The sequence below is a fragment of the Lithobates pipiens genome, unplaced genomic scaffold (assembly GCF_037356315.1).
Source record: "Lithobates pipiens isolate NorthernLeopardFrog02 unplaced genomic scaffold, aLitPip1_a1.2 Scaffold_30, whole genome shotgun sequence".
NCBI lineage: Eukaryota > Metazoa > Chordata > Amphibia > Anura > Ranidae > Lithobates > Lithobates pipiens.
This window is the reverse complement of record NW_027507791.1, coordinates 124,705,976-124,724,755: the sequence shown is the minus strand read 5'-3', so window position 1 is coordinate 124,724,755 and position 18,780 is coordinate 124,705,976. Positions and strand designations below refer to the sequence as shown.

Here is an 18,780-nt window from a genome sequence, read left to right as displayed (position 1 = left end):
AGGCTGCTCTGTCACAGTTGCTGCGGGCAGGTGAGCATAAAGATGACATCTCTGCCCGTACCACCGCTGTTCTGCTCTCTGCTCTGTCCTAGGTGCGGAAAGCTAGCAAAGAGATTACATCATCTGTCACTGCCCGCCCTTACTCTGGGACCCAACCAGTGGCAAGTGACAAGCTACATCTGATGGCAGGCGATGGTGGCAAGTGACACACCCACTGATTCTGCATTATGGTGAGTGGAACTATTTCATTTTATATTACAAAGTAAAAATAGGAATAATGCACTTCAATCATCCTGATGCCATACCAACCATGGTGTAGTGATGATTTAGGTGCTAACACTAGCTATTGACCCGACAAATCGGCCATGGAGATGGCCTCTATCGCCACTCCCTGCCGCATCAGTAGATAAGAGGGTACATTTGACAAAATTGTTTATATTTTTAACCTTTATGATTCCTATAAATGTTATCCACCATGACAGCATAATATTTACCTATAGTCTGGTCAGTAAATTGTTGTTTCTTTTCCTCCTCTCAGTAAAATTGTGACACCAACATCTAGAGTTTGGAAACATTTCCACAGTGCAATTTCTGCTAAGAGCAAAGCTGCAATTTGCAAATATTGTGAGAGGAAATATTCTTTTCCAAATGCTACAAGGATGACAAAAACACACCCTGGCATGCCAGAGGTGCCCTAATGACACAAAAAATACTTTATGGAATTAAAGGAGAAGGACCAGAATGAAAGTGCAAGTAGCATTTCCCATCCAGAGTTCTCACTCCAGAAACTTTCTGCGGCTTCTGGATCACAAAATGTTTCTTTATCAGTGGCTGCTGGAAGTGAGGAAGTGTTACAAATCACAGCCTCCCAAAAATACACAATCCCTTTATGTATAGAGAAAATGGCAACTGGGCATCAGGAGAATATCAAGCTCTTTCAAGAGCAATACAGTGAGGGGAAAAAATTGGATTTTTATATACAGCTTACCTCTAAAATCCTTTTCTTGAGAGTACATCACGGGACACAGGAGCTTCATTACATAGTGGGTTATATAGGCACCTCTGGTGATTGGACACTGGTTAACCCAAATTAAGAGAATTCCTCCCCTATATAACCCCTCCCATATGGGAGGCACCTCAGTTTTGTAGCAAAGCAATAAGAAACCACATAAAACCCAAGAGGGGCGAGAGCCTTGTGTCCCGTGATGTACTCTCAAGAAAAGGATTTTACAGGTAAGCTGTATATAAAAATCCAATTTTCTTGATCATACATCACTGGACACAGGAGCTTCATTACATAGTGGGATGTCCCAAAGCAATGCTCAGATTGAGGGGAGGGAGACACAGATCCTAATTATAGACCACCAGGGACCTGAGGACCTAAACTGCAGCCTGCAGTACACTGCGCCCGAAGGCGATATCCTCTTGCCCTCTGACATCCACCTGATAGAATCTGGTGAATGTGTGGACTGATGACCAAGTTGCAGCCTTACAGATCTGAGCCAGGGAGGCCTGGTGATGCACTGCCCAAGAAGCACTTAGTCCTAGTAAAGTGCGCTTTCACTTGAAAAGGAGGAATCTTCTCCTTTACACTATAGGCCTGAGAAATAACCTGTCTAATCCACCTTGAGTGAGTGGATTTTGATGCCGCCTGGCCCTTCCTAGGGCCTTCCGGCAAAATAAACAAGCAATCAGTTTTCCTTATCTGAGCAGTTGCCCAAAGATATATACTGATTGCTCTAACCACATCCAAAGTGTGCAAAGATTCTTCTTCTGCGGACTGTGGGTCCGGAAAAAAAGATGGTAGGATTACGTCTTGATTCAAATGGAATCCCGAAACCACCTTAGGTAGAAAGGACCTGTTGGGACGCATGACCACCCGGTCCTTATGAATAATTAGATACGGTTCTTTGCTGGAAAGAGCTGCTATCTCTGATATTCTTCTAGCCATAGATATGGCTACCAAGAAGACCAATTTTTTAGTCAGGAGAACTAATGAAGCCAGATGCAAAGGTTCAAATGGTTGCCCCTGCAAAGCCGAGAGAACCAAATTCAGATCCCATGGGCATACCGGAGGTTTGACTGGCGGTCTTTATCCGCATGGCCCCCTGGATGAAAGCCCGCACCAGGGAATGTGATGCAAGTGGCTTCTGAAAAAATACTGACAGGGCCGAAATCTGCACCTTGATAGTGCTTATGGCCAAATTCATTTCTAGGCCTGACTGGAGAAAGGCCAAGATCCTGCTAATGACATACTTTCTAGGATGCCATTTTCTGAGTTCACACCAGGAAACATATGCCCTCCAGATTTTGTAATAAATAAGCCTGGAGGCCGGCTTTCTGGCATTGACCAGAGTAGAAAGGACTGGCCCCGAAAGGCCACGGTCTCTCAGAATGTGGGTCTCAGCAGCAAAACCGTCAAATTCAGACTGCATAAAGCAGGATGGTAAATTGGACCCTGTGAGAGCAGTTCTGGCCGGAGAGGGAGGATCCATGGCCTGCCTACTGCCAACTTCATGATTTCTGCGTACCACAGTCGCCTGGGCCAAGCCGGGGCCACCAAAAGGACCGATTTTTGTCTCCCTCTTGACTCTTCCCAGGAACCGCGACAGAAGCAGGCTCGGGGGGAAGGCATAGATCAGATTGTACTGATCCCAGGGAACTGTCAGAGCATCTGACCCCTGAGCAAGTGTATCTCTTGTCCTTGACACAAAATTGTCCAGTTTCCTTTTGAACCTGGATGCAAACAGATCTACGTCTGGAGTACCCCCACCTGTGACATATGTTCGGGGTGCAGAGCCCATTCTCCTGGGCACAACTGCTGGCGGCTCAGAAAATCCGCCTGCCAATTTTCCACTCCTGGAATGAAGACTGCAGAAAGACACGGAACATGCTTTTCTGCCCAGACAAGTATGCGATTCACCTCTTTTTGGGCCACCAGACCCTGGTGATTGATATAGGCCACTGCTGTGGCATTGTCAGACTGAACCCCAACAGGGAGACCTTGTAGTCTGTTAGACCACTTTATGAGAGCCATATAAATTGCCCGGATCTCCAGGACATTTATGGGCAATAGCTTCTCGATCGCAGACCATTTCCCCTGCGAGCATGTCTCCTCTAACACTGCTCCCCAGCCTGTCAGGCTGGCATCTGTCGTGATAATCTTCCATGGAAGAGGAAGAAAAGTTTTGCCCTTCAGCAAATTCTTGGTTTGTAACCACCAGATGAGACTCCTGCATGTCCCTGGGGATAGACGCATAGGAAGATCCAAGGATTGGGGCTTCCTGTTCCAAGCCGCAAGGATGCATCTTTGCAAAGGCCTTGAGTGGAACTGGGCGAATGGGACGGCCTCGAAGGAGGCGACCATTTTCCCCAACAGTCTCATGCACAATCGAATGGAGGAAGATCTCCTGCCCAGAATTAGGCACACCAGATCCCCAATGGCCAAGGCCTTTGGCCTTGGAAGAAACACCTTGCCCTGAGCGGTGTTGATGATCATACCCAGGTATTCCAACCTGGTGGCAGGCTGTAGGGACGACTTTTCTAGGTTTATGATCCAACCTAGGCGTTCCAGGTGTTCTGGCGTTCTGGTGACGCTGTGGTTCAGGAACGCTACTGTTTTCTCCATGAGAAGCAAATTGTCTAGATAAGCCATGACGGCTATACCCTGATCTCTTAGGTTTGCCAAGAAAGGGTCCAGAATCTTTGTGAAGACTCGAGGGGCCGTAGCAAGCCCGAACAGCAAGGCCACAAATTGAAAATGGCGCCGCTCTACCGCGAACCTTAGAAATTTTTGGTGTGCAGGAAAAATTGGCACATGGAGATATGCATCCTTGATATCTATTGATGCCATAAACTCTCCCCCTTGCAGGGAGGAGACCACAGTGCGGATTGACTGCATTCGGAAGGACCGGATGTGTAAAAACCGGTTCAGAGCCTTCAGATCTAGGATAGGTCTGACACTTCCATTTGGCTTCGGAACGGTGAAGAGATTTGAGTAAAACCCTGAACCCTGTTCTTTTGGGTCCACTTCTACTATCACCCCCCTGGGATAGTAAGTGATCTAAGGCCAGAAATAGCGGTTTTCGCTTTACTGGATCCCTGGGGATCTTTGACCTTAGAAAGCGAAGAAAGTGAAGAAAGTGGAATCTCCTGAAACTCTAGCCTGTAGCCCAGAGATACCGAACAGATCACCCACTTGTCCCAGATCTTTTTTCCGCCAGGCTCCTGCAAACTGCAGGAGCCTTCCCCCCACTCGGCCGAGCGGGGGCGCCCCTTCACAAGGAAGCTTTTGGGCTCTGCTTGGCATGCTTTCGCCCCCAAGTCTTTTTCTGCCCCTGGGCCCGGCCCTGAGCCTTTCCTGTAGAGGAGGGTTGAGAAGGCCTTTGCCACTGCTTAGAGCTTGATGCTCCGGGAGAGAGAGCACGCCTGAATGAAGGACGCTTGCTCCTTTTGACTGGAAGGAGAGTAGATTTACCCCCTGAAATTTTTTGGACGAATTTGTCTAATTCTTCTCCAAACAAACGTTCCCCTTTAAACGGAAACCCAATCAAATGCTTCATGCATGACAGCTCAGCTTCCCAATTCTTTAGCCATAGGGCCCTTCGCATGTGTACCAACATGAGGGACAAACGTGATGCTTGTTGGACAGAATCCAAAATCGCATCAATCATGAAACACAGAATATGAGACATCTGCATACTTCTCTACTTCCTCGCTGGGAAGGAGCCCAAGCATCTACTTAACCTGTTCCTTGAGGAACTGGCACAACCCCACGGCTGCAACTGTAGGTTGCACTACAGCGCTAGCCATGGAAAAGGAGGCTTTTTAATAAGGTTTCCAGCTTCTGATCAGTTGGATCTTTAAATACCTGTGTATTATCCAAGGGACAAGTCAGGTTTTTATTCACGCAAGAAACAGCCGCATCGACAGATGGGAGCTTCCTCTTCTTGGTGAAACTTTCCTCCAGAGGATAATGCATAGGAAACCTTTTAGGAGGAGCAAACAGTTTATCGGGATGTCCCCAATCCTCATACAACAATTCATCCATTAAGGGATGAATTGGAAAGGAATAGGCAGTCTGTGGGGGTTTCCTGACTCCCAGGGAAGAAACAGAGGACGTAGCGACTTCAGCAGCAGGCATTCTGAATGTGGTACACACCAATTCAGTATAATACTGCACCTGTTTTCTGAGCGCCTGGGAGGAGGGGACTCTCTCCTCTTCCTCTGAATTATCCGACTGCTCCTGATCCCTGTCCCAAGATAGGGATCTCTCCTCATTTTCAGAAGAATCATCTGAGAGAGGAATTTCAGCAGAGGGAGGGGATCTACCCCTTTTCCTGCTATCTTTCAGGGAAGCAGAAATAAAATTCATTATTCTCCCTTCAAAACCCTCCAATGTAGCCCTAAGGGAGTCCTCAGTGACATAAACCGGGGCTGGGACATTAGGAGAGGCTGCAAAACCTGACAGGGGCACTGACTCGTCTTGAGAGGCTGGCTCCAGTCTTGCAGGGGGGGATGGTAACTTACAGGCACCTTTAGAACCCCTGGACCTAGGCGGTGATTTACCAGTGCCTTTGCTACCTCCCCCTGAGACCCTCTTACGGGGAGACATAGTCCTAAGCTACAAAGAAAAGGTACTAGTACAAGTGCAATCACTGTTGTGCTTAAAGTCTCACAATAAATATATATGCTTAAACTGCACAACCTGATGCTGAGTAGGTGTCTAAGATTTGCCTGGATCCAATCCCTTGGGATGCTTACTGCCCACAGCTCCTGTGTCTCACACTTACAGCCCCCTGACGCTCTGGGCTTTTTAAATCTGCCGCCTGGCGCCTGCGCAGTACAGCGCCGTGCACACTGACGTGCACGGCTCACAACCACACCCCCCCTCCTCCATTAGGTCGGGAGCGCGCCCGGCGCACGTGCACATGCGCGTGAGTGTGCACGAGGACCGCGGAATCCGGGGGGGGGAAAGGGAAACTCCATCGGAGCTGCGTGGGACCCCCAGACTACGTGGGGCCCCTGTGTTACCTTGTTGTGGCAGGGACTGCAGTGGAGACGTGAGACAGCTGGAGAACCAGGCTTCACTGAGCGTGTGTACTGAAAGGCATGTAAGTATGCATCAGGCTGCTCTTACTCCCTCTAGTGGTGGAAACCAGGTAAGACCTACAACTACTAAAAATGAAGAAATCCATCATATAATTACATATATAGGATTAACTTCCCTTACCTGTCCTCGCCGCAGGAATTGCTGAAACAGACAAATTCCAGCCTTCACCCATCACGGCGGGCAGTGTTAGCCAACCTTCAGGTTTATCTGGGGCTCTTTCTCGGAAGAGCCTCCTACCTGGACCATGTAAAAGACTGACAGAAACTTTCGTGCGCTCTGTATAAACAGTACACCAAGTCTGGTTTTCCCAGAGCCCAGTCTTCCAATAGGAGAGGACTTACAGGCCAAACCTCACTTCTTCGGCTGACGAGGCCCGGGTACCATACCATCTTGGGAGTCAAATATCAGCCCGAGGTATGGATCCGTTTTGTTGTAGCCCTTAGGCCCCCGCAGGGACCTGCACAGAGCTAAAGTTTTACGTGACCAACCACCATAGACACTGACGAAAAAACTGAGGTGCCTCCCATATGGGAGGGGTTATATAGGGGAGGAATTTTCCTTAATTGGGGTTAACCAGTGTCCAATCACCAGAGGTGCCTATATAACCCACTATGTAATGAAGCTCCTGTGTCCCGTGATGTATGATCAAGAAAGTAATTGATCCCCCTGCTGATTTTGTATGTTTGCCCACTGACAAAAAAAAAATGATCAGTCTATAACAGTGAGAGAATAACAAAAAAAATCCAGAAAACGCATTTCAAAAAAGTTATAAATTGATTTGCATTTTAACGAGTAAAATAAGTATTTGACCCCTTCACAAAACATGGCTTAGTACTTGGTGGCAAAACCCTTGTTGGCAATCACAGATTTCAGACATTTCTTGTAGTTTGCCACCAGGTTTGCACACATCTCAGAAGGGATTTTGTCCTACTCATCTTTGCAGATCCTCTCCAAGTTATTAAGGTTTTCGAGGCTGGCGTTAGGCAATTTGAAGCTTCAGCTCCCTCCACATATTTTCTATGGGATTAAGGTCTGGAGACTGGCTGGGCCTTTCCAGGACCTTAATATGCTTCTTTTATAGCCACTCCTTTGTTGCTTTGGCCATGTGTTTTGGGTCATTCTGCTGGAATACCCTTCCATGACCCACTTTCTAAGCCCTGGCTGAGGGAAGGAGATTCTCACCCAAGATTTGACAGTACATGGCCCCGTCCATCGTCCCTTTGATGCAATGAATTTGTCCTGTCCCCCAAAGCAAAATGATTCCACCTCCATGTTTGACAGTGGGGGTGGTGTTCTTGTGGTCATAGGCAGCATTCCTCCTCCTCCAAACAGGGCGAGTTGAGTTGATTGCTTTTGTAGACGGGTGACTTTTATACAGGTAACAAGCTGAGATTAGGAGCACTCCCTTTAAGAGGGTGCTCCTAATCTCAGCTTGTTACCTGTATAGAAGACACCTGGGAGCCAGAAAGCTTGCTGATTGATAGGGCATCAAATACTTATTTCGGTCATTAAAATTCAAATCAATTTATAACTTTTTTGAAATACGTTTTTCTAGATATTTTCGTTGTTATTCTGTCTCTCACTGTTAAAATAAACCTACTATTAAAATTATAGACAGATAATTTCTTTGTCAGTGGGCAAACAAACAAAACAAGCAGGGGATCGACTACTAAATACTTTTTTTCCCTAAATGTATAAGCTTCTGAACCAGCATGGTCAATAACTGAAAATGCATATTGGCAGGAATGTTTTACAATATTATGGGGGGAGGGGGGGGGGTACCTCTTCTCGTGTATAGGTGAAATGTTCTAATAACATACAGTCCTTGTTATTCCATTTGTAATTAAAAAAAAATGTCATTTGTGTCATTTTAAAAAGCAAGTTTCCTTTATTTACTGAATAAGCTGTACTTTTATTTAAAGTATAACTTTATACAAGCTGCATTTCACCTTCCCAGTGTAACAAAATGACTTTCAAAAAAAAAAAAAAAAAAAACGACTTCACACTGTATTCTATTTTTTTTCTCTGAAAATTTCCATTTTTATTCCAGAAAAAAAAAACAGGGAAAATTCGTTTTTTCCCCCCCCCCATGGCTTCAAAATTTCCAGAAATTTTACATCTCTAGGAGGAGCCTGCAATGCTGGTAGGGACTGCAGGAAAACGTGGAAAGTGACATTTCTGTGTTTTATTAAATAGGTAAGTGTTCCCTCAAAAAAATAAAAATGTACTTGAGTCCTGGTTCACACTGGTCCAATGTGGGAAACACAGCGAATCCTGTGCTTTCCTTGCGCCGCATTGGAATCGCACAGCGTCCATGCGATCTACTGCGGATGTCAATGTTAGATAACAACCCACCAAAACAGCTCGCAAAGTGCAGTGCGATTGCCAGAACCACCCATGCAATGCAATTCAGGTGTGGAAAAAAAAGATTCCTGCACCATTTTGGTGCGGATGTGCGGTGATTTGAGCCACACGAAATGTATGGCTCAAATCGCACTGCACAGACAGCGCATGTGATGCGCACAGGCCTGCGGTGCAATGTCTGCAACTCACAAATATGAACTCAGCGTGAAGGTCACTTTCAGGTTAGCCAGAAGATTTTGGTTCAGTACAGCATGGGAAGGAGTTAGAACCTCTGTCAGTATCTGTACCCCCTTGAGGAGATTTCCCCTCAAAGTGATTGTAGACCTTTATTTTTATTAATTTTTTTTTAAATAACAGACATGTCATGCTTACCTGCTCTGTGCAATGGTTTTGCTCCCCCTGCTGCCATTCCTGGCTCCTCCTCCTCCTCCCTCAGTACCCACCATTGCAAGTCTCTTGTTATGGGGCCACTTGTGCAGAGTCGCTCCCAAGCTGGCCTTTGTCTGCCTATAGACACACATAATGCAGCTCAGACTCCCCCTCCACTTCCTCGCTGGCTGTGATTGACAGCAGCAGGAGCCATTCTGGAGAGTAGCGAGACGCTGGCTGGAGATTGGGCTTGAGTAAGTGTAAAGAGGTTGGTGGAATTCTTTTAGGCTGGGTTCACACTATTGCAAATTAGATGTGAATTTCACTGCATCCAATTCACATGTCAGGAGATTGTGTCCGTCTCAATGGAGCCGGTGTGCTGCCATATAGTGTCCGCCCCGTACTGCGCATGTGCAGTACGGAGCAGACGAAGCTTCGGAAAATCTCCGAAGCTGAACGGCGCCAGCGCCGTGAGTGGAGGTGGTAGCCCCACCATCCAAGCAGACATAGGGTTGTGAATATTAGAGGGCCCCTCGCGGGCGAGCTTCTGGCTCGGCCTCGCTGCGCTCGGCTCTTTTATATTCCTACTCTATGTCTACTTGGATCGTGGGGATAGAACTTGGACTCACGGCGCAGGCGCCGTTTATCCTCTGCAATTTTCGGAATCTGTGTTGCTGTGTACTGCGCGCAGTACACAGCGGACACTATCGGATGGAGGACCTTATATGATAGAACACCGGTTCACACATCTCCGAGCGAATTGCACTAGGGTCCTGTACGTCTTCTGGTCCGTTTTTCAGTCCGAATTTAACCCTGGAATGGTGAACAGGGACGCACAGGACCCCTGCTGTCAGTCAGCCTTAAGGATACATACAATACAGGAAAAGCAGCTAAATCTCCATGACATGTTGTGAAAGTTTTGAAATGATAATCACACAGAACAATATTGCTCTTGTGGTTGGTGAACAAAATATTATACAAAACTACAGTGGGAGGCCACATTTAAAACCCAGTTCTCATTGATCATGTGGTTGCTGAGCAGTCCTTGATTTCAACAATGTGAGGACGGGCAGAAGCAGGGAGCAGATTCACACAACGCTTCCTCTACAAGGACGGGCGGGGATGAGCAGCAAGTATTGCTGGTATGCTGTGTGGTCTCCCCGCACCTCGGTGAGGATTGCGCTGAACAGCGCCCTCTGCTGGCTGTCGAGCGCTGCGGGCGGAGTCTCGGCCTGAGCCCGTGACACGCTCCGTGTGACTCCGGGGATCAGTCGGAGCTGCGCGGCCCAGACCGGCTCCGTGCGGATACGGTAAGTGGAGGCTTACTAGTCTATTCTAACGGGGCTCTGTGACGTCCTGGCGTTTCCGCTTAGGTTTGTGCTCACTGTGCGGAGGGCAGGCCTTAAACTCTAGACGGTGGTTGGGGCCTAGCCCCGGGTTTAGGTCTGTTTGTGGCAACGGAGGGCTCAGGCCTACCCCTGTCTCCTCAGAATGTGGCCGTGTGTATGCCGGGGAATAGATGAGACTCTATAGGGCCTTCGTCTTCTGTATAATCCCTTCTCACAGCCGTGACTCGGCCAGGCCTCAACGCTGCTATCCCCTCCATAACTGACAGGGGCCCCACGTCACGGGTTCGAGCCCTCGGGGGACCAACATCACAGGTCCGAGCCCTCAGCGGCCCCACATCACAGGTCCGAGCCCTCGGGGGCCACCCACGTCAGGGGTCCGAGCCCTCGGGGGCCACCCACGTCAGGGGTCCGAGCCCTCGGGGGCCACCCACGTCAGGGGTCCGAGCCCTCTGGGGGCCACCCACGTCAGGGGTCCGAGCCCTCTGGGGGCCACCCACGTCAGGGGTCCGAGCCCTCTGGGGGCCACCCACGTCAGGGGTCCGAGCCCTCTGGGGGCCACCCACGTCAGGGGTCCGAGCTCTCTGGGGGCCACCCACGTCAGGGGTCCGGGCCCTCTGGGGGCCACCCACGTCAGGGGTCCGAGCCCTCTGGGGGCCACCCACGTCAGGGGTCCTAGCCCTCTGGGGGCCCCCATGTCACAGGCCCGAACTTTTCTATCACCTCTCCCCAGAGTGTTCTCTCCATGACTGACAGGGTCCCCACGTCACAGGCCTGATCCTTCTATCACCTCTCACCGGAGTATCCCCTCCATGATTGACAGGGGCCCCACGTCACAGGCCCAAAGCCTTCTATCACCTCTCCATGGACTGTCCCTGGCCGGCCATATGTTCAGCTCTGAGTCTGTCAGCCTTTGTAAACAGAAACGTAGAAATCGCCTACAAATCCTGGAAGTGCGGTGCTCCCCTTGCTTGTTCTTCACCAGTCTTTGGGTCCCGGTGCCACCATCTTTGCTGTAGAAAATGGGCTTTGACTCCTTGCTGTATCACACTGTGCGAGATGCATTGTGATTTCAGCCTTGTCCCGCCCACTCCTAGGAGATTTGGGGGGGTAAAAACGTCAGGTATTCTCACCTAAGTGACTGGAGAGAAGCGCCCGGTGTCCAAAAAACATCTCGCTTGTTTAATAAAGATAAAAGTATACAAGTAAAGCCAATGTGTTTTGGGGGAATTGCCTCCCTCTTCTTCAGGGTGGTATTTCCTGGAGAATAGTTAAGCTCTGAGGGTTAAAAATATTCAGTCACAGTGGCAATGCAATACGTAGGCATTGTGGATCGGAGGCACCCGTGGCAGTGGGTACTTGTCAGAGACTAGAAAAAGTTTACAATAATAGTAGAGAAGGAGGAAGAGTGTAACTTCCTATTTTAACTGAAACTTGAACACGGAAGAACCGTTGAAATAACTAGTCTCAGGGAGTGCTTGCTATGTTATACTATATCTACAGTTTACGGTACATTAATCTGACCCTCGGTAGAAAGAGTATCACTTAAATTTGTGGTCAGTAGGAAGGAAATCTCCCCCTCCTTTAGGTCTCGTTTACGTGTGCGGTAGAGTTTACCACCCTGCTAATTACATCTTAGGGTATCTTAGTGTGATGGGCAGTGGGAAGCATCCCCCTCTTAGATCCCTAAAAAGATCATTAGTTTCAGTGGTGTGTGTACAATGTATATAAAAAGTCTACACACTCATGTTAAAATGTTACATTTCTGTGATGTAAAGACTAACGATGAGCTCAGGCCTGTGCGTAACCGCACGTGCAGAGCCCATCAGGAAGTTGGCACTGCGGAGCGCGTATCGCAAGCAGTGAAACATTTTCCTGATCTGTGGCTGCAGAGATCAGGAAATGTCTCAGTGCCTGTGATTAGCGCTGTGCAGTGCCGACTTCTTGGCGGGCTCTGCGCGTGCGGTTGCGTACATGCCTGAGCTCATCCTTGGTAAAGAAATGAGGCAAAGATAAATAATTTCAGAACTTTTTCCACCTTTAGAGCCCTTTCACAATGGGGCAGTGTTAGGCTGGATTCACATCTATGCATTTTTAGTGCTTTTTGCAGGTTTGTACTACAGCTCATTTATAATGGTTTCCTATCTAACACGTTTTGTAGTGCAAATCTGCAAAATGCAAAAAGCACTAAAAATGCATAGGTGTAAATCCAGCCTTAAGGCTGTTTAAGCTGCCCTTTTCGGCTGCTAGCGGGGTGCTTTTAAAGGGGCTGTAAAGGTTTGTTTTTTATTTTCTAAATTGGTTCCTTTAAGCTAGTGCATTGTTGGTTCACTTACCTTTTCCTTCGATTTCCCTTCTAAATGTTTTTTTCTTTGTCTGAATTTCTCACTTCCTGTTCCTCCTCAGTAAGCTGTTCTGGCTGACTAAACACTGCTGTGATGATGGTGTGAAGTTTACTGAGGAGAAACAGGAAGTGAGAAATTCAGACAAAGAAAAAAAACATTTAGATGGGAAATCAGAGGAAAAGGTAAGTGAACCAACAATGCACTAGCTTAAAGGAACCTATTTAGAAAATAAAAAACTAAGCTTTACAACCCCTTTAACCCCAAGTAAGGGGTTACAAACTCCAGTGTTGCAGTGTTTCCGAAGCGCTGCTCATTCATTCCAATGGCCGGGGCATTTTGGTAGCACTAAATGCAGCGCTCCCAAACCACTCCAAAGATGCTGCTTGCAAGAATTTTTTTTCGGGATGTCCTGCAACAGCACCGCTCTGTGTGAAAAGTCAAACTTGAATGAATGAGGCGGGTTTCAGGCGCTCAACAGAGGCTACTTCCATCGCTAAAAGGCCTGAAAAACGCCCCAGTGTGAAAGGGGTCTTAACCACTTCAATACCGGGCTTATTTTGGCATTCCTCCTACGTATAAAAATCATAATTTTTTTTTTTTTGCTAGAAAATTACTCAGAACCCCCAAACATTATGTTTTTTTTTTTTTAGCAGTCACCCTAGAGAATAAAGTGATGGTCATTGCAACTTTTTTTTATCTCGCACGGTATTTGCGCAATCATTTTTCAAAGCCCTTTTTTTGAGAAAAAAATTAATGAATTCAAAAAATAAACCAATAAAATTAGCCCAATTTTTTTGTATAATGTGAAAGATAATGTTACGCCATGTAAATAAATACCCAACATGTCACGCTTTAAAATTAAGAAAACTCGTGGAATGACGCCAAACTTCGGTACTTAAAAATCTCCATAGGCGACACTTTTAAAATTTTTTTTTTTTATTTTTTATTTTTTTACAGGCTACCAGTTTAGAGTTGAGGAGGTCTAGTGCTAGAATTGTTGCTCTCGCTCTAACGCAAGCTACAATACCTCACGTGTGGTTTGAACATTGTTTACATATGTGGGCAGGACTTGGGTGTGTGTTCGCTTCTGAACGTGAGCTCCTAGGGACAGGGGTGTTTTGTAAAACTTTTTTTTTTTTTACATTTAATTTTTTTTGATCACTTTTATTCCTATCACAAGGAATGTAAACATCTGTTGTAATAGGAATCTATCATGACAGGTCCTCTTTATGGAGAGATGCGGGGTCATTAAGACCCCACATCTCTCGTCCAGGCTGTAAAGCATGAGATCGGAAAAAAAAAAAAATTCACCGATCTCATGCTGACAGCCGCAATCATGGCTTTGTTTACATGAGGGGTCTGGGCCTAATGTCATAATGTCGCGCCCGGGCCTCCGACGGTCATAGAGATGACTGGTAACTATCTCACCGGAAATCTCTATGGTCATTATCTGGCGGTGTCCGATTCTTTCTCCGGCCCCTGATGCCACGGGAGAGCCCAGAGAAGCACTGGATGGATGGCGAGAGGGGTGGGAATCTCCTCCCATCACCTATAACGATCAAATTGCGGAATTGCCACTATGATCATTCTTATCGTGCACAGAATCGCCGCCTGCAAATAATGATATCAGAATAATGCCTGTAGCTGCAGGCATCATTCAGATATCTCCGCACAAAGCGAAGGACGTCATATGACGGCGTGCGATATTAAAGTGGTTAGTGTGACCTATAAACTGTACAAGCTGTTGTTAGCCGATAAAACGCTGTCTGTTGATCCCATCCCCATATACATGTAGTGAGACCATTTCCTCAGACAGAATATAGAAAAATAATTGAATTTTTATTATTGCATGAATAGAAGACTTATAGTTAAAAACACAATACAAAGCATTGGATGAAACCAAGACTTATACATAAAAAACAGAATTGAAAGACCAACTATGAACCAAAGCCCAGAAGCTGTCAGGACGACAGACCATCCACGGATGCACAATAGCATTATCATGCTGAAAGATGAAGTCCCTTTTCATGTTCAGCTTTCTAGCAGAAGCCTGAAGATTTTGTGCCAATATTGACTAGTATTTGAAACTGTTCAAAATTCCCTCTACACTGACTAAGGCCTCTGTTCTAGTTGAAGAAAAACAGCCCCAAAGTGTGCTACTGCCACCACTATGCTTCACTATGGTTATGGTGATCTTTAGGTGATGTACATTGTTGTTTTTGCGCCAAACATATCTTTTGGAATTCTGGTCAAAAAGTTCAACCTTGGTTTCATCAGACCTTAACACATTTTCCCACATGCTTTTGGGGGACTTCAGATGTGTTTTTGCAAAATTTAGCCAGGCATGGATGTTTTTCTTCATAAGAAAAGGCTTCCATCTTGCCACTCTACCGCATAGCACAGACATATGAAGAATACAGGAGATGTACTTGGCAGCTATTCCTGCAGCTCCTTTAATGTTGCTCTAGGCATCTTTGCAGCCTCCCTGGGCAGTTCTCCTCTCATCTTTTCAGAAATTCTTGGTGATGTCACTGTTGTGCCATATTTTCTCCACTTGATTACTGTTTTCAATGTGTTCCATGGTATATCTAATGTCTTTGATCTACTAGAAGAGCTGAACTTTATTTGGGGTTCATCGGAGCACTTTAAATGATGGTGGGTGTGTACTTATTTAACATGAGTTTCATTGCTGAACACAGCTACATCCCCAGTTATAAGAGGGTGGGTACACTTATGCAACCACATTATTTTAGTTTATTTTTAACCTCCCTCCCTAAGATTTCAGTTTATTTTTCAATTAATTTGTACAAATTATAGGTCACATTAAGGCTGGGTTCGCACCAACGCCACATGCGGCTCCTAGCAGGGGTCCGGTGCGTCCTGGTTCACCGCTTCAGGTCCAATTTCATCCCGAATTTTTGCCTCAATTTGGACCTGAAACGGACCAAAAGATGCATAGGACTTGGGCAAATTTGCACCGGAGCCACAGTGGAGATTTGTGAACCGGCTCCATAGAGAGCCAGTCAAAATCTCCTGCTATTGTGAATTGGATGCCTTAATCCCATAGAAAATATGTGGAGGGATCTGAAGGTTCGAGTTGCCAAATGTTAGTCTGGAAACATTTAAAAATAAATTAGTGTGAAAATTTTTTACTTACATGTTCCGTTTTTTGAAGTTTTCCCATTGATTTTCGTCAAGCAAAGAACGCTTTATAAAAAAGATATCGATGGTTGTCATCTTGCCTGTGGGCATGTGAGGCCCACATGCATTCTCTTCCTGGATTCTGTAACGTGCATCTCCCAGAATGCAACGCCCGTTCTATCGTAGATCTTGCGCATGCGCATTAATGTTTGTATAGGAGCGCCGTCAACAGCTTTGGCTCTAACTCGCGCCAGGCCGCCACACAGACTCATGGGAACAAGAAAAAAGGATCCCAAGAAACAGTGCGGCACAAAGGAAGTGTCGACCTAGCCGCAGCAACACCGCCCATATCTGCAGCAACCCCTCCCATATCCGCAATCCCCCGAACACGGAAATGGCCAGTAACTCAAGGATAAAAAAGGTACATGAAGCTTAAATGTTCTCATTATATATAACAGAAAAAAATAATATGCGGGAGCTATTTTTTATAAATCGGGTGGAGCTCCGCTTTAATGACTTGAAGAGAATCTGCAAAAAGGAGTGGGACAAAATCCCTCCTGAAATGTGTACAAACCTTATGGCCAACTACAGGGTTTTGCTACCAAGTACTAAGTCATTTTTTTCCGAAGGGGTCAAATACTTATTTCACTCATTAAGCCTGGGTTCACACATATGTGATGTGGGAACCAGCGCAATACCAGTGCCTGTTGCTGCATCGCATCTCCCCCACAGGCAGTTCACGCTACCCTCTGCGAACCACTGTGGGTGTCAGTACAAAGGTAATGACGCCTCCAGATTGCGAACTGCATGCGATCCGATTCCAGTGCGGGGGCAAAAAAAAGGTTCCTGCACTTTTTTTTGTGCAGATCCAATGCGAGTTCAGCCATACAACTGTACGGCTGAACTCTCATTGCACAGACATCGCATGTGATGTCTGTGTTTACATATGTGTGAACCTAAGCTAAAATGCAAATCAATTTATAACTTTTTCAAATGCTTTTCTCTGGATTTTTTTGTTCTGTATCACTTTTAAAATGAACCTACCATTAAAATGTATAGACTGATCATTTCTTTGTCAGTGGGCAAATGTACAAAATCAACAAGGGATCAAATACTTTTCTCCTTCAATGTACATTCAAGTGCAGTCAATAAAAGTCGAACATGTTGCATTTCTTTTCTGTATGGAACACGGCAAAACGCACCGGAATGCACATGCAGTTTTTTTCAAATCCCCTTTCAGGACAACCTTGGAGAGAGAGCAGCTCCACCCATTTTCCAGTAAACACATGCAGCCTTTAAATCCCTCCTCTTCCACCATGGCCTCAGTTGCATGCTGGAACCAGGGTGCTGTGCTCTCTCCAGGGTGGAGGGGAAAGGGCTTACCTTAGTGTTTTGTCTGCTTGGAGTGCAGGGACCATCCCAGCATGCTCCCGGTACGAGTAGGGGCTGTTCCGGAGTCCCCAGCCTCTTCAAGCTCAGTGGAGCAACAGCTAGCAGGAGGTGTCAGTGTGCCCGGAGTCCAAGGATGGCTTAGGTAGCCAGGCGGTTCGCAGCCGTTGAACAGCAGCATGTTCCGCATTGCGGTTACGGTTCCTGGCTGGTGGGTGATGTCACGTCCAGTGACGCGGCTTCCTGTGTGGGCTTAGTGACAAGTGGTTCCAGTCACCTGGAACGCAGAGGCCAAGGGGACGGGTCTAGCGACTGGTGCTTCCTCTTCCCGCCCTCGCTGATGATGCTGAAACCAAAAAACGTAAAAAAAAGATGAGTTTTCTCATTCCCCGCTGTGCTGTCTGCTATGATGGATCAGAGACTGACCGCTACGGTGGAAATAGGCATTGGTCAGGCCCAGGTAAGAGGGGTACAGTGGTGCCTTTATTTTTCACCTTATGGGCTTATGTGGTACTGTTTTTTTTTTTTTTTGTGTTCCTCCCTGTAGGGAGCCTGTTACTGCAGGGTCAGAGGTTACTTCTCTTGTACCCTGCAGTTAGATGTGGGGGTTGCTGTAAATTGGGTTTCAACATTGAGGGGTCTCTCTCTCTCTCTCTCTCCCTCCCTCTCCCTCTCCCTCTCCCTCTCCCTCTCCCTCCCTCCCGTCAAATCATTGCTGTTTCAGAGTCCGGCAGGCCAAGTTGAAACCAAGCAACAACCGCCATCTAGTCCCAGGGCATCTACCTCTAGGCCCGTAGAGGTTGTAGACTCCGAGGATGAGGGGGCAAGTACTCTTCCCTCCCTCAGAGATTCAGACGATGAGGAGGAAAGGGAAAATGATAGCTAAGGCTCTAGGTACAAACTGTCTTTTAAAAGAATTGAACGATTGAAAACGATTTACACAACCCTCGACATTCAGGAAGAGAATGTACCAGGGTCTGGATGACAGCAAACACAGGGTGTTTCCAGTCCATAGAGTCCTATCGGACATGGTCAAGAAGGAATGGAAGGGCCCTGAAAGAGGCCCCTTCCTGTCCAAAACCCTCAATGGTTTCCCTTTGAAGACAAAGAGTCTGAAGTGTGGAATAAAAAAACACGGGTGAATGACGCTTTTTCGCAAGTGTCCCATTGCACAGACCTGGCGTTTGAGGACCTGGGGGTGCTGAAAGATGCGATGGATAAAAGGACAGACTTCCTCTTGAAAAAGGCGTGGGATTCGACGTCGGCCAGCCTCAAACCAGATATTGCTTCCACGGTTGTTGCAAGGAATTTAGAATGCTGGGTAGAAAAGCTGAAGAGCCACATAGAGGCAGGGACTCCAAGAAAAGATCTTTTGGAATCTCTTCTGTTAATTCTGAAAGCAGTAAAATACATGGCCGACGCATCGGCTGAATCAATTAAGATGGCAGCTAGGTCATCAGCTCTGGTGAATTCAGCCAGACGTGCTGTCTGGTTAAAAACTTGGTCGGGTGACACAGCCTCCAAGATTAAATTATGTGGCTTACCCTTCTCGGGGGGGATCTTCTTTTTAGTCCAGACCTGGAAACAATCTTGGACAGGACAACTGACAAGAAAAAGGCTTTCCCTGCCAAAAATAAATGGTTAAAAAGAATTTTCGTGCTGTTCAACAGCCCCGCAAGAGTAGGGAAGACGACAAAAACCATTGGGTCTCCCA

The 18,780-nt window shown here is 46.8% G+C and overlaps 1 protein-coding gene across 5 annotated transcripts in view; it reads left to right on the top strand.

Moving 5' to 3' along the window:
• The first annotated feature begins 10,004 nt into the window (after positions 1-10,004).
• HECTD1 (HECT domain E3 ubiquitin protein ligase 1) overlaps positions 10,005-18,780 on the top strand; it is a 267,514-nt gene continuing 258,738 nt past the window's right edge. For all 5 annotated transcript variants that reach the window (XM_077464799.1, XM_077464802.1, XM_077464800.1 and 2 more), the window contains exon 1: positions 10,005-10,155. The gene's annotated coding sequence lies outside the window, so the exon portion shown is untranslated. The remainder of the gene's footprint in view (positions 10,156-18,780) is intronic.